The 15,986-nt window shown below is 42.3% G+C and overlaps 1 protein-coding gene across 3 annotated transcripts in view; it reads left to right on the plus strand.

Moving 5' to 3' along the window:
* atp8a2 (ATPase phospholipid transporting 8A2) overlaps window positions 1-15,986 on the plus strand; it is a 450,298-nt gene that overhangs the window by 108,570 nt on the left and 325,742 nt on the right. The gene's annotated exons all lie outside the window — the stretch shown is intronic.

Consider the following 15,986-nt stretch of genomic DNA (forward strand, 5'->3'; position numbering starts at 1 on the left):
CAAAAGGGTACTGAAGAATGTTAATAGATCCGGATTATATTGTTTATTAGCAAAAGCATTAGAGAAAGTCTGGGAATTAAGCCATGAATTAGAATGGAGGGATACAATGTTATAGAAATTTGGCTTTAACTGTGTGAGACTGGGAACTAAATGTTACTGGCTATAAATTTTTCAGAAGAGCTAGAGAAGGGGGCCTTGTTAATTAAGGACATGATTGCAGCAATGGAAGCAAAGTTTTTATCGATGGTGCTCCAAGTCTGATTGTAGGTTGAGTTGAGAAATAACAGAGAATCTGTTATATTGGGAGTATATTAAAAATCATGTAATAGTGGGAAATAAATCCAGGATGGGAATTGTAGGCAATTTGGAAAGATTTACAGTTGTAACTTTCCCCATTTTAAGGGGGACTGGCATCTGTGGTTAAAATGGGGAGGGGTTCTTGGATGCATCCAGAACTGTTTCCTCAATCAGTGTGTTGCTAATCCAATAAGGAAAGATGCAGTACCAAACCTGGTTCTGGGTATCAAAGGAGAACAAGTAACTGACCTGAAGATTGGAAAACACATGGGGAATACTGACCATAACCTAATTAGGTCCACATTGAAAATAGTTTTTAAAAAGGAGTCAAAGGTAAATGTGCTGGATTGGACATTAGCCAATTTCAGTGGGATGAAAGGGTACCCAATCCAGATTAATTTTTTGGGAAAAGTGTCAAATCCAACAACAGATCAGCAGTGGGAGATATTTAAATACAAGATGGATAAGATATAGATTAAATACATTATGGCTAAGAATAAAGGGATGCATCAATGGCTGAAGTGCATGGATAAATCAGGAAATTAGAACAAAAATTAGGCTTAAAAAGGCGTGTGATAAGTAGAGAGGATAATACAGATGGAAATGAACAATGTAAAAGTATAGAAGAGAAGGAAAGAGGGAGATTAGGAGGCCGAGAGTATGAAAAAATACTTAAAGGGAAAAGCATTGACTTTTATAAGCATGTGCAAAGAAGAAAGCTAGTCAAAGAGGGGATGAGACCAATAAGACAAAGGGAGCAATCCTATACTTGCGGGTAAAGGAGTGACTGATACTGAACTATTTTGCATCAGTTTTTTCAGAGGAAGGTGAAAATGGGACTGTAGGAGTACCTGAGAAGGAATTGGAAAGCCACTATTGGAAATAAATGTTCAAAATGAAATGGAAATGGATTTTAAAAAAAATAATGGGAATTGAAAGTGGAGAAATCACCAACCCTAAATGGTATTCATCTCAGAAAACTGTAGGAGCTTGGGGAGGCACTAACCATAATTTTCCATAAATCTTTGAAACAGGGAATTGTGCTTAGGGGTGCATCTCCAATGATCTTTGAAGCTGGAAGATGAGGCAGAAAAGACCAAAAAAAGTCAAATGGGATTTTGGATTTTATGTTTAGAGACATTGAGTATAAAAGCAAGGAAATTATAAATTTGTACATTGATCAGGCTTTTTTCACTGGAGGTTAATAGGTTACGGGAGAATCTAATACAGGTTTACAAAATTATGAAAAGTTTCGAGAGGGTAAAAGAAAGAAACTTGCATTGACCAAGTGTCTTATCACATCCTCAGGACATCCCATAATGCTTTACAACCAGTGGACCTTCGAAGTACAGTCACTATTATAGGCAAATGCAGCAACCAATTTACGTACTACAAGGTCCCTCAAATAGCAAATGAATGCATGTCTAGATAGTCTTTTTTTGGTGGTGTTGGGTTGAAAGGGAACATTAGCTAGGATAGCCAGAGAATTTTGTGCTGCCGTTCTTCTAATGGTGCCACAGGATCTTTCATGAGCAGGCAGACGGAACCTCAGTTTCATATATCATCCAAAAGGCGCCAGCTCCAACAAGGCAACACTCCGTCGGTACTGCACTAAGGTGTCAGCCTAGATGTTGTACTTGAACCTGCACCCTTCTGACTCGGCAGAAGTGCCACCAACTGAGGCAAACTGGCACCAAAAATGAAAGATTGTTTGTATTGGTTGGCAAGTTGGTAACAAGAGGGCATCGTCTCAGGATTACCACTGGAAGAATGAAGGGAAGGATAGAAAAAAAATTTCCATCGTGGATTTTTAGAAAATAAAATATTTTACTGCAAGGGGCTATTGAGGCAGCAACTATAACATGTACAAGGGGATTGGGTAAGTATTTTGAAAAGGAAGAATATAAAAAGGTAGGGAAGTCGCATTGGATGGCTTAATTTGAAGAGATAGCACATGCATGAAAGGCGAATGACCTCCTTATACTCTGTAACTTTTGTGACTCTTTAATGCCAAATTTTAAAAGCATAAAAGAAAAATTCCAGATTCTATTTTCAAACATAATTGAAGGTTGACTAAAAATTAGAATAACTCTGCCAACTTCTCTCTCCGCTCTTTACCACTAATATGATTTTTAGGGTACTCCATGGACACCATGATTTTCAAATGGCGGTGGGATGGCAGCGGTGGGGGGAGGTCATTGGGCGCACAGGTAAACCGACTAATAAAATCTTATCATTTCCCATGCGATCGCAAGTTAATTGGTGGCCCTTAACGTAGCTTCCGGGTTTGCCGTCTGAAAGCTGCGCTGCAGGCGGACTGCACACCTGCATGACAGGCAGTCAGCTGGAGCGTCTCTATTTAAAGGGCGATTGCTCCAAAGGCTTTTGCTGGAACAAAGACCAAAAAGGCACAATGCAGCAGCACAGGGCAAGGCTGCTCCGAGATTTAATGATGCCTCACTGCAGCAGCTACTAGCCGGGGTGGTGAGGAGGAGGAGGGAAGTGTTTTACCCCACAGATGGAAGGAAGTGCCCTGCCTCTGCCACCAAGAAGGTCTGGCTCGAGGTGGCAGAGGAGTTCACCAGCAGCAGCAACACCTCCCGCACCTGGCCCCAGTGCAGGAAGGGCTTCAATGACTTAACTAGGTCAGCAAAAGTGAGTACACTTATTGATTCTCCAGCATTCTGTGTTCCACATCACCCACCCCCCCCAACTCATTCTGCACCGCCAAGACTACTCCATCACATCACTCCTCACACCCACTTAGGCTCATCCTCAACTTACCTGCATTTCCTGAGCACTTCCTCACCTTCCCATTAGTCACCTCACCACACCACTACCACTCACCCTAATCCTCATCCAGTGTGATGGCTCTGTCTTATACTCACCCTCTGATGCATCTCTTTCACGGTCAGCCTCACCCAAAGCAATGCATTCATTGTTTGGCTACTTCACCATCACTCATTCACACATCTATACTTTCTCCCCTTCTAGGAGAAGAGAGTGCAAAATGTACGTGAGAGGGCGAGGACTGTAGGGGGGCCACAACAAATAGTGGTCCTCACAGACGTGGAGTAGGAGGCGTTGGAGATCAGCCGCACCCTCGAGTGCTTGTCTGTCGGGGACGCTGAGACTGGCATCCCACAAATATCTGGTGACGCAACTTTACCATTCATCACACACAACACGAATTGATGTTAACAATGCTTGGCATGTTCAACACCTCAGTATGCTCATCGCAACATGATACATCTGTGATGATGTTTAATATTGCCATCTGTTCTCTTACAGGCCCTTCAACGACCACAGCGACGGCAGAGGGCGATTCCTCAGAGGAGTTCCCGGCATCTGAGGGTGCACCATCACATCCACCGGTGCAGATACTCTCACCTCGGTGGCTCCTAGTAGTCAGTTAGTTGGGTTGGCTCCACGCACAAGTGAGCACAAGCAGACACTTGTGGCAGGAGCAGCTGCGGAGAGTCCGCGTCGGTGGGTGCACTCATCTTCAGGCTCTGCTCTGCTCTGCTCTGCTCAGCTGGATGCGGATGCAGATGCTGAACCCCGGGGACCATCCTTTAAAAGGAGAATGATCGAGGGACAGCAGCACATTTGCGAGGTACTGGAACAGGTGCCATGCACACTCTCCACAATAGTGCAGAGGATAGAGGAGTCCAACTCCTGCATTAGTGGAATGGCGGCACAGGTAAGTGCAGGAATGTCTGTGATGGAGAGAAGGCTAGCCTCCATTGAGCTTCAAGCACGGCTCACAAATGAGTCCATTCAGGTCCTGACAACAGTCATTCGGACTCGGTGAACAACATTCTGCCGCCTTAAACAGACTGACAGATACTTTAGAAGTGGCCTTACAAGGCATTACACATGTCTTCCAAACTGTTCTCCAGCACGATGTTAGGAGTGATGTGGGCCTGGCCCAGAAGAGGGATGATGGTGAAAGGGGACATGGAAGTGGGGACGCCACTCAAAGCACTCCCACATCTCACCCATTGCCCCCCTCTCAACCAGTACCCGCAATGCTGCCTCCTCTCCAGATGGCCGAGTCTGCACCTGCACGGATGCAGGTGGAGCGGCCTTTGGAGGGGCTCTTACGGGCTTCAAACCCCAGAGGGTGTAGGCTGAAAGCATCTAAGCAGTCAGGGCATGAAAGTGAGCAACCTGCCAGTACATCTGCTGCAGTCACAGGGGATGCACCACGTAGAAGTGGTAGGAAGAGAAAGGCTAAGGATTTGTGCGCATGAAGGGTATGCACAAGGGTGTCTGACAGACTGTCATGTTTTCCATTTATATTTGTTTTTTGTTATATTCACATTAAATGTTATCATTCTCACCACTACTGCCGCGTGCCAATCTTCACCGGCATTTGTGATAGGGCCCTTTCATGTGATTCATCGTGAACAGCGACACTTGATGCCACCCATTGGGTCACTTTACATTATGTGTATGTGTAGTTGCAGGACTGTTTTGTGCAGGTTGGAGAGTTGTGTGTGTGTGTGTGTGGGGGGGGGGGGGCGGGGCGGTGGTGCTGGTGTTGGCGCTGCTCAGGTGGTCTGGAGACTGGACTCTTCACACTTTTTCTGATGTTAGGAGAACCGTTCACATATCAGTGACTCCCTGGCCTCACGAGCAGCCCGGTGAGCCGATGCTCTGGCCATGGGTTCGTCCGCCTCCGCCGCCGCCGCCTCCTCAATATGGATGGCTGATGTGGATGGGGCCTCCTCATACGGCACCCCTCTCTGTTGTGCAGGTCACAACTATAATGCGTCCCACTCTGTCTGGTGCATATTGAAGCGTTCCCCCAGGACGATCAATGCACCTAAATGGCATCTTGAGCAGCCCAATAGCATGCTCAATTGTAGACCTGGTGGCGATGTGGCTGTGGCGTATCAATGCTGTTGCTCAGTGATGGGGTTCCTCAGAGGTGTCATGAGCCACGCGTGCAGGGGGCATCCCTTGTTCCCAAGGAGCAAGCCCTTAAGGGTGTTCGGTGCGTGGAAGTGCCCGGGGATGTTGGATTCCCTCAGAACGAAGGAATCGTGGCAGCTGCCAGGAATCTGGCGCACACGTGAAGGAATCTTTTGCAGTGGTCATAAATGAGCTGAGTGTTGATGGAGTGATACCCCTTTCTGTTGATGAGCAGTCCTGGCTTGTGTGGAGGTGCTCTGATTGCCAAATGGGTGCGGCTGATTGCACCCTGCACCCGTGGGAAGCCAGCCACAGAGTGGAATCCCAATGCCCTCTCTGTCTGGCTGAGGTTGTCCATGAGGAAGTTGACGTACCGTAAGGCTCTGCGAAACAGGCCGCTGGTGACCTGCTTTATGCACTTTTGTGCAGACGACTGAGAGACCCCGGCGATGTCCCTGGTGGCACCCTGGAATGCTCCGGAGGTGAAGAAGTTAAGGGCAGTGGTGACTTTGACAGCGACGGGTAATGAGATGCCGCGAGGCCCAGCCGGGAGCAGCTCGGCTTAAAGGAGGCTGCAGATCTTTGCGACCACCTGGCGATTCACTCTGAGCCTCCACATGCACTGCTCCTCAGAGAAGTCCAGGAAGCAGAGCCTTGGTCTGTAGACCCTCTGGCGAGGGTAGTGCCTCCTGCGACATCGCTCTCTCTGTTGTTGCCTTCTGTGTTCTTGTGCAGGTGCCTGTGGTGCAGCACTGTGTTGTGAAGCTCCAAGTGGCAGAAGTGCACGGCGTGCCTGGCGAGGCCGGTGATGTTCCTCGTCTTTGGATGTAGTACTGAATGCAGTCATGGCGCCTCCTCCCCCCCCCCCCCCCACCCATCCTGATGGTGTCAGTTAGAGGGGGTCTGAAAAGTTGGTAAATATGTGTCAACAGAACAATTCTGAGTGGAAACTAAGAATTTTCAGTGAAAACACAAAGAACTCCCAGCCAAAAGTTTGTCTGAAAGAACAGAGTGCCCTGCTGCAATAACTCACCTTTTATCCCCATCTGTCAAACAAACATTTCAACGTCCAACTGGCTGCTGGCTGAAACATGTTTCCTAAAACATGGAGTGTTTCCCATAGCACGGGAAACACACTGAGGCTGAATGAAAATCGGCCCCCTGTCTCAATCACCATGAAATTAACTACTTCAAATACTGTGTTAACTATCATCCCGCCGGCTTTAATTGCCAGTGGAACGTCTGCACTCATGAGGAGGGCGCGCGCACACAGACGCATCTGTGGGGAACCCGGGAGTCGGCGGGTTGAAGCTGGCTTCCTCACCCGCTCAGGATTGTCCCAATTTTCGGAACCCCGCCCCCAAATCACCTGCACTTCAGCTTGAAAATCGAGCCCCATGTGTCCATCATGTCTGTGCAGGGCACCATCCTTAAATCCACCTCATGCACAATATTGTGTTTAGATTGGAAATTAAATGATGTGTTCAAAGATTGTGATTTGCTTGCCACCAAACTAAGGTCAAATCTGTGTACTTGTATAGTGTGTCACCAAGTTGTACAATGCAGGTTTCCCGTGTGATTCTACACCTAATGAATTCCCAGTCTTAGGCTATGGCAGCACTACGCCGAAGCAGTTTCTTAAAGAGGAACGGAAGTAGAAAAGGAGCTCAAACATCACTGGCAGCTAGTTCAAGAGCAGCACAATCTCAGTCCTGAAAATATAAGCCCTGCCATCTGTACCCCCTCCTCTTTACTGAGGAATTATGTAAATTGTGGGACAGACATTAGGGGATGTCAAGGAGTAACAAAATATGGAGAGGAGATTAAAAAAGAAATAGAATAACGCAGCTTCGGCCATATTTTCTTAAGAACATTTATTTGATGCTACCATTACTGCCATTCATCAGTATTGTCAGCTGTTGTGTTTTATGAAATATGTGTTGAGACCTGGGTACTTAAAAGCTGGACTGGCACTTTTGCTTTTCTACCATGTTCAATGAAAATATGTCATCAGGATTTTACCATTAAATGTAATTGTAAAATAGATTTTGATTCTAACTGAGGGTTTATTGAACCAACTGTTTTTTTTAAAATTCCACATTGATGCTACCTAAGCACATTTAATGGCTAATTCTATCTGTATGTTGTGTTGTTGTGCATTAGGACTCATCAAATTGATTTCTGGTTTCTTGAGTGGATCTAAAGGATTGTGGGCAGATTTGTATAAAACACTTGATCGATGGCTGGTAATATTAAACCTCTTTTGTGGGTTTCCCTCTGCATTCACCAGCTCTTATCACCGTTTGAAGTTTTTGAGAGAAAATTCACACAGTTAGCAACAGCAATACAATTAATGTTTCATGTCGTTTTCCTCTTTCCCACCTTCCAATGCTAACAGCATTCCCATATACTCAGCAATTCCAAGAAACTGAATTCAAATTCTCAAATTACCATGGTTGGGTTTGAACTCACATTCTTTGGATTATTAGTCCAAGCCTCCTGCATTACTACTCCAGTGACACAACCACAACACTACCATACCCTATAAGTACCACAGAGTGGAGGGCAGTGACTGGAACGTGGACAGATGAGGACAGGGTCAAAGAATAGATTAAATCTCTGGGCTGCGTGGACTCTGCATATGATGCCACATTTTTTTTTCAGGAATGAGATTCAACTGAATGTAGTTTGGTCTTAATTAAGAGACCTTGGTGAAACTGGCTTTATAGGAGCAGGTGTAGCCATCAGCTCTATATTAAAAAAAAAACTGTTGTGAAGAAGGTAAATATTAGACAAATATCAAATCTAGTGAATCCCCAAAATATTTTTTTCTCTGTATGATGCGTATAAGAGAGAAATAAATGTTAAGCTTAGAGCAAGTTTATAAGTTTGAAAAGGGGTGAGGTGGATTTACCATGGTTTGAGATGACATTTTGACGACATAGGAGACATGACCTGTACTCAGAACTGTGCAAAAAATGATGAGTTTCATCTTTGTCTTGATGGTGAATTAATTGGTTAGGTTTTCTTCTTCATTGATGGCAGTGTGGTTGCAGGAGGAACTTTGTTTAGTACTTGATTCTCATTGTGAGGGAAGACAGCTGTTCAAACATTTGGTGAATCCTGTGATCTCCATGTGGACAAAAAAGTTCTGTACAAATTGAATGTCGCTGGTGTTATATCAAAGCTCGTGATTTATAAAAGGTTACTATGACTACCGTTAACATTCTTCTGTTTGATTTTGCTATTTCCCATTGAATGCTCATATCATTGTTTGGACATTGGGTTGGAGGCACCTGATAGCATTAGGGAGATGAATGAGTAATGACATGATTATTGAAACATCTACATCTTCGATATTTTATTTAAATCCTCATGGTTCAAGTTAAAATACTCAATTTTTTTAATGAAATGGATAGAAATAAATAAAAGAATGCTTCAAGTTTAATTAGAATCCCTTGCATGCATTTGACTATTATGAGAGGAGCTTTGTGCGTTTCATGGTATAATGTATTATAATGCAATTGATCTCCTGTGGCATTGCTCAGACAAAAATTATATTTCTCTTAATTGTGTTTCCTATTTTCCCACATTCTTTTATCCTTTTTCTTTCCTTCTTTCCTCTGTTCTCTCCTCTAATGTGACTATTGTGCACACTTTTCTAATTATGGTGTCTATTTTTCTTCGCATTGTTTCCTTCTGACCTTTTGTACGCATCCTTCTCTCTATCTCCACAACCTGCATGGCTATCACATATTCTTTTACTTATGTATTTAGTATCTACTTCATAGCTTTTTCGGGACTAAGGTGTGCAGGAAGATTGCAGAGAATGTATACAATAGAGTGGGAGGGGGCAGTGAGGAGAACCTTTTTGGAGAGGTGCTGCAATGTGAGCAGTTAAGAGAGAAGGTGGGACTGAGGGTAGGGCCGTGAGGTACTAGGGGATGGCACGCACCCAATTTGGTTTGAGAGAAATGCTAAACTGCTGTGCAAAATAATTTGTTGCAATTTTTAAAACCCACCTTCACTTGCAGCTCATTCAAGCAACATGGTTATTTAACAATTAAGCCAGTGACTAAATTTTGTCCTGTAGATGTGTAATGCCTCTTGCAATGCCTTTGAAAGGACATGTGCCAGACATGAGACTTCATTATATAGATATTACAGAATAACATCAAATGGCACTGATAAAAGTAATATGTTCTTTGGTCCGTTCCAGTTTTCACTTACTGTGGCTACATTTAGGATATAATTTTTATTGTCGCTTTGCTTCCTTCCCCTTTTATCCTGAAGACATTGACTCTACAAGTATTGTTACTTCTCCAAAATGGCTGGTATTCACACGTGAACCTTATCAATGAATGTTATCCGGTTATTTGACTGCAGGAGACCACAGCTGAGCCCGATCCTTTCTTTATTGAACGTTCACATGAACATTTCCAGCAGGGTTCTTTACATAGTGATATAGATTTCCCACTTCTTAACCCAAGGCATTGAAGCCAGTTGTAGTGGCCCAGCTGAGATAAACTAAGTCAACTGTCTGAATAAATTTCTGAGCCTTTGCTGGAGCCTGACATTTAATCCACTTTTATAATGGTATTATTTTGATCCAACATATAAAAGCAAGATATTTTCTCTATGAAATCCCTTGAGTAGCTACCGTTTCTCTTGACTTCACACAACAACTCATTCCGTTACTTTAGCAATTGACAACAGGAGTATTGCACATTTGAAGCTGGAGAGCTGATGCTAAAACGAACTGTAGCGACTTTACACTAGAGGGTGCTTCAAAAGCTAGGAGATCAAGTGCTTCGGCAATGTAAGGAAAAGGCTACATTAGAACATGTGGCACATCTCGCCTTGGAGTGCTTAAAAGTATCACCAAGGAAAAAACACGAAGAAAACGTTGCCCGTTACCTTCCTAAGCCCCAGTGCAAGAACCTGCATTTAAGTAGCAGATACACCAGGTTTAATGAGCTTTCCAGCTGAAGAGCTGCAGGAGGATTTACATAATCTATTGGCACTAGAAATGAAACTTAACATTGATACATTAGTTGGAGGAATAAGAGTAAGTTGGCAGAGGGAGACTCATTTTCAATGTGTCGACAAATAAAAAAAAATAAACAGAATGCTGGGATATATAGACAGAACAGTAGAGTGCAAGTCTCCAGAATAATGCTGGGTATTCGCAATGTACTGGCCAGACCTATTTGGAGTGCTGTGTTCAGATCTGTTCACCACATCGCACTTACATATGTGTCAATCATGGTTTAGTGGTAGCACTCTCACCTCTGAGTCACAACGTTGTGGGTTTAAACCCCATTCCAGAGAAATGAGAACAAAATTTAGGCTGACACTTCAGTGCAGCACTGAGGGAGTGCTGCACTGAAGTGTCAGCCTAAATTTTGCGCTGAGGGAGTGCTGCACTGTTGGAGGTGCTGTCTTTTGGATGATACGTTAAACTAAGACTCTTTCCTCTTAGGTGGGTGTAAAAGATACCACAGCACTTCAAAGAAGAGCATAGGAGTTTTCTAGGTGTCCTGTCCAACGTTTATCCCTCAATCAATATCACTAAAACTGATTATCTGATCGTTTACATCGAGTTACATCAAAACTACAGCATCGAAACAGGCCATTCGACCCAACTGGTCTATGCCGGCGTTTATGCTCCACACGAGCCTCCTCCCTTCCTACTTCATTTAACCTCATCAGGATACCCTTCTATTCCTTTCTCCTTCGTGTGCTTATCCAGCTTCCCCTTAAATGTATCTATGCAATTTGCCTCAACTACTCCTTGTGGTAGCGCATTCCACATTCTTACCATTCTTTGGGTAAAGAAGTTTCTCCTGAATTCCCTACTGGTTTTATTAGCGACTCTTTTATATTTATGACCTCTAGTTTTGGACTCCCCCACAAGTGGAAACGTTTTCTCTATGCCTAGCCCATCAAACCCTATCATTTTCTTGAAGACCTCTATCAAGCCACCCTTTAGCCATTGCTTTTTTACAGATAAGACCCCCAACCTGTTCAGCTTTCCTGATAAGGATATCCTCCCAGTTCTGGTATCATCCTTGTGAATCTTTTTTGCACCTTTTCCAATGCCTCGACATCCTTTCTATAATATGGAGACCAGAACTGTGCACAATATTCCAAGTGTGATCTAACCAAGGTTCTATACAAGTTTAACATAACTTCTTTGCTTTTCAATTCTATCCCTCTAGAAATGAAACCTAGTGTTTGATTTGCCTTTTTTATAGCTTTATTAACCTGCATCACTACTTCTAGTGATTTGTGTATCTGTACCCCCAGATCCCTTTGTTCCTGTATCCCGTTTAGATTATTATTATCCAAGCAGTATTTGGCTCCTTATTCTTCCTACCAAAATTCACCACTTCACACTTGTCTATATTGAAATTCATTTGCCAATTACGTGCCCATTCTGCAAGTTTATTAATGTCCTCTTGCATTTTGACACATTCTTCCTTTGTATTGACTACACCCCCCAATTTGGTGTTGTCCGCAAATTTTGAAATTGTACTTCTGATTCCCGAATCCCAATTGTTAATGTAAATTGTGAATAATGATGGTCCCAGCACCGATCCCTGTGGTGCACCATTTCACACCTTTTGCCAGCCTGAGTAGCTTTCCTTAACCTCTAATCTCTGTTTTCTGTTTTGTAGCCAACTTGCTATCCATTCTGCTACCTGTCCCCGATTGCACATGCGCTGACCATAGCCGTGAGTCTACAATGCGGTACCTTATTGAAGGCGTTTTGAAAATCCAAATATATTACATCTACTGTGTTACCCTTGTCTGCTCTTTCTGTTTATCTCATTGCTGTTTGTGGGACCTTGCTGTGCACAAATTGGCTGCTGTGTTTGCCAAAGTTATAGTGATTACACATCAAAAGTAATTAATTGGCTGTGAAGCACTTTGCGATGTGCTGAGGATGTAAAAAGTGCTACATAAATGCAAGTTCATTTATTCATTCTTCTACAAACATTAGAGAAGGTGTAGAGAAGAGCAATAAGATTTATCCTATGTGTAAGAGGGATGAGATATGAGGAAATTTTAGAGAAACTCAAGCTGTACAGTGTGGAAAGATTATGTTTGAGGATTTTGTGGTATATTAAACAGTAAGCCCAGAATATCACTTTATAGCCAGGAGAGTAGCCACCGACTCCATCCCTCTCCCTGGCCACTGTCTGAGGCTGAACCAGACTGTTCGCAACCTTGGCGTCCTATTTGACCCTGAGCTGAGCTTCCAACCCTATTTCCTCTCCATCAACAAGACCGCCGACTTCCACCTCCGTAACATTGTCAGTCCCCATTCTTGCCTCAGCTCATCTGCCGCTGAAACCCTCATCCATGCCTTTGTTACTTCTAGACTCGACTATTCCAATGTTCTCCTGGCTGGCCTCCAACCTAGCACCCTCTGTAAACTTGAGCTCATACAAAACTTTGCTGCCCGTATCCTAACACTCACCAAGTCCCATTCACCCATCATCCCAGTGTTTGCTGACCTACTTGTGGTCCGGCAATGCCTCGATTTTAAAATTCTCATCCTTGTTTTCAAATACCTCCATAGCCTCGCCCCTTCCTATCTCTGTAACCTCCTCCAGCCCTACAACCTCTGCAATCTCTGTGCTCCTCCAGTTCTTGCCTCTGGCGCATCCCCGATTTTCTTCGTTCGACCATTGGCGGCCATGCCTTCAGTTGACTAGGCCCTAAACTCTGGAATTCCCTCCGTATACCTCTCCACCCCTCTCTCCTCCTTTTAAGACGCTCCTTAAAACCTCCCTGTTTGACCAAGCCCTAATTTCTCCTTGTGTGGCTCAATGTCAAATTTTGTTTGATAATAGCTCCTGTGAAGTGCCTTGGGATGTTTTACTACTTTAAATGCACTATGTAAATGCAATTTGTTGTTGTAGTAGGATTAGAGGACATAAATTTGAATTGGTGAAAGGTTAGTTAAATCAGATATTATGAAGTACTTCTTTACTCGAAAGATTAATAAATGCTTGAAATAATTTGCCAGTAAGGGCAGTCGAAGCAAAAACATTACTGACGTTCAGAATCAACACTATAATGGGAAAGTTACGGTACTAAAGCGATGAACCTCGATCAGGTGAATGGCCTTCTCTTGTCCTTGACTTTTCCTGTGTTATTTTGTTGTTCTCCCAGCTTAACAAGTCGAAATTGTCCTGGATTCCAATATCGCCATTAAAATAGAACACTTTATTTTCAGGAACCACTCACTTGATATTTTTGATGTGGAGATGCCGGTGATGGACTGGGGTGGACAAATGTAAGGAATCTTACAACACCAGGTTATAGTCCAACAGTTGGACTATAACCTGGTGTTGTAAGATTCCTTACATTTGATATTTTTGAACCTCTTAATTATGAATTGGAATCTCTAACTGGGGTATTAGTAACACTCTTTGGGAAGCTGCATTTCCATGGTAAACTAGCTCTTCATTAAAAGGAAAAACAAAATACACATTGTGAATCCTTCGCAGGTGATGTTTATCTGACAGGCAATCCCAACCAAATAACACACAAGCGATGTTGGGATTGTATGTTCAATAAATATATCCAATATATCCTTTGACCTATGCTCTGTTTTTACAGTGGATATAAATGGAAATAGTGGATTTTGCCAATAGCAGCATAAAATAAAAATTGTAAACAATTTTACAACACCAAGTTATAGTCCAGCAATTTTATTTGAAATTCACAAGCTTTCGGAGGCTTCCTCCTTCCTCAGGTGAATGTGGAAATGAAATCATTTCCAAGGATTGAAGGATTTCATTTCCACATTCACCTGAGGAAGGAGGAAGCCTCCGAAAGCTTGTGAATTTCAAATAAAATTGCTGGACTATAACTTGGTGTTGTAAAATTGTTTACAATTGTCAACCCCAGTCCATCACCGGCATCTCCACATCGTAAAATAAAAATGGCTGAGTATAGTGGCATCACAGAAGACATTGTTTTATAGTTGTTCTGACTATTTGTAAGAACCATTTCTATTGGTTAATTTAGGTTGCTTGCTTTTGGTGTATTCACTGGTGTCATTGTGGTTGCTGTGAGAATATTTGTTTAGCTTGTAATAATGCTCAGTGGTGTATGGATGAACAGGAGACAGCTACTTTCAGTTTAAATATTCAGCTTCTCTGTGATATTCCTGTTTTACCTCAATTAAGAAATAAGTTTATTCAGCTGAACATTCAAAATATTTTCCACTAACAGTAATCCGTTTCCTAATTTGATTTATTCCATCGTCACTATTTTTAAAACTGAAGTATTTGCTGTTGGGACTTTGAATGCCAATATCCATTATGCACAATTGATCTATAGATGGCGTGGTAAAATACAATACATGACAATTAGAGGATACTCTGTTAATAGGAATGGTTGAAGTGAATACTTATGCTGGTATTGATTCACTGCATATATGTTTTTAATGGAAAACCTGATGTTTCATTGGATTGGTTCAATCCTTTTTTTCCAATTAGCACAGCATGACTTATTTGCCAGTTTAGAAAACATGCACTTTATAGAAAAACACTTGTATGAAGTGTTTTGGCTTGTCGAGATGAGTGCAGATTTGGGTTTTTATTAACAAATGAAGTTGAACTCCTGATTGAGTAGGTTAGGATTGTCATTGTCAGTTTTACGCTCTGTTTATTACCTAATGTGACCTGCTGCTGGGGCTGTAACGATGGTGATGATGTTTAGAAGCTTACCTGAAATATTGATGCTGATCAATTTGTTATTAGTACTTAATTTAGTGAGGATGAGAAAGAAAATGTTTTTACATCACACAGGTGTATCTGTTAAAACAAATTATCGAACCTAAAATCTTAACAGCAGATTTTTATAATTCTGACAGATAACGGATTCTTCATTAAATTTTAGTATTCAGATTAAATCCTGAATAAAATAACTTCAGTTTTATTGTCCAATTTTGTGTTTGTTCACTGGTGAAGGGTTCAAATATCAGGATGCACATTAAAAATTAGGAAGGTAGAAGGAGTAAGAAGGGAAATCGAGCAGAATTTTTTTTGCCCAGAGTAAGCGACGTGAAATAAGCTACCAGGGATTGCTATTGGAGCAAATATTATCCGAGATCAAAAGGCAATTAATGGAGTTCTGATGTAAGAAAGGGATTGAGGAATATGATGAGAAGTATAGGTGGGGTTGAGATCTATCAAATAACTTTTAGGAGCAGAAAAAAGCCTTTATGCTGTATTGCTTCCTCTGTGCAACTTCACTGATGTGCATTGACTGTTACCCATGTTTAGCTTGTGTATTCAGTGGACTAGTTCATCTGAAAAAGAGAAACACCACAATCTTAGCCATTAAAACTAGTGTGTAAGTTAGAGGATTTGTTTTCCAGTTTTGAACACACTGATTTAATCAGTTATCCATTATTTGTCAGAATATATAACACATGCTGTCAGCTCCAGGGAATTGATGTGAGAGGCTTTAATTGAATCATGTGTAAAATGTTTCGGTTTTATTGCAATTGACTACATTTGTGCTCATATTAAGTTGGCATATGTGGTTTAATAGTCAGAGGGAGACTTATAGAAACTAACTTGAAAAGTGGGATTGGCATCATCAATATGAAATCGACCATCTCGCAGAAAAAAGTAGCATTGCCCCTGATATTGAGTGATCTTGTTATATTTGTAGTTTTTATGTTGAGCTGTGGATTTGTTTTGAGCTCTTGAACTATCACTTGCATATTTTTTAATCTGTTC

The sequence above is a fragment of the Heptranchias perlo genome, chromosome 6, assembly GCF_035084215.1.
Source record: "Heptranchias perlo isolate sHepPer1 chromosome 6, sHepPer1.hap1, whole genome shotgun sequence".
NCBI lineage: Eukaryota > Metazoa > Chordata > Chondrichthyes > Hexanchiformes > Hexanchidae > Heptranchias > Heptranchias perlo.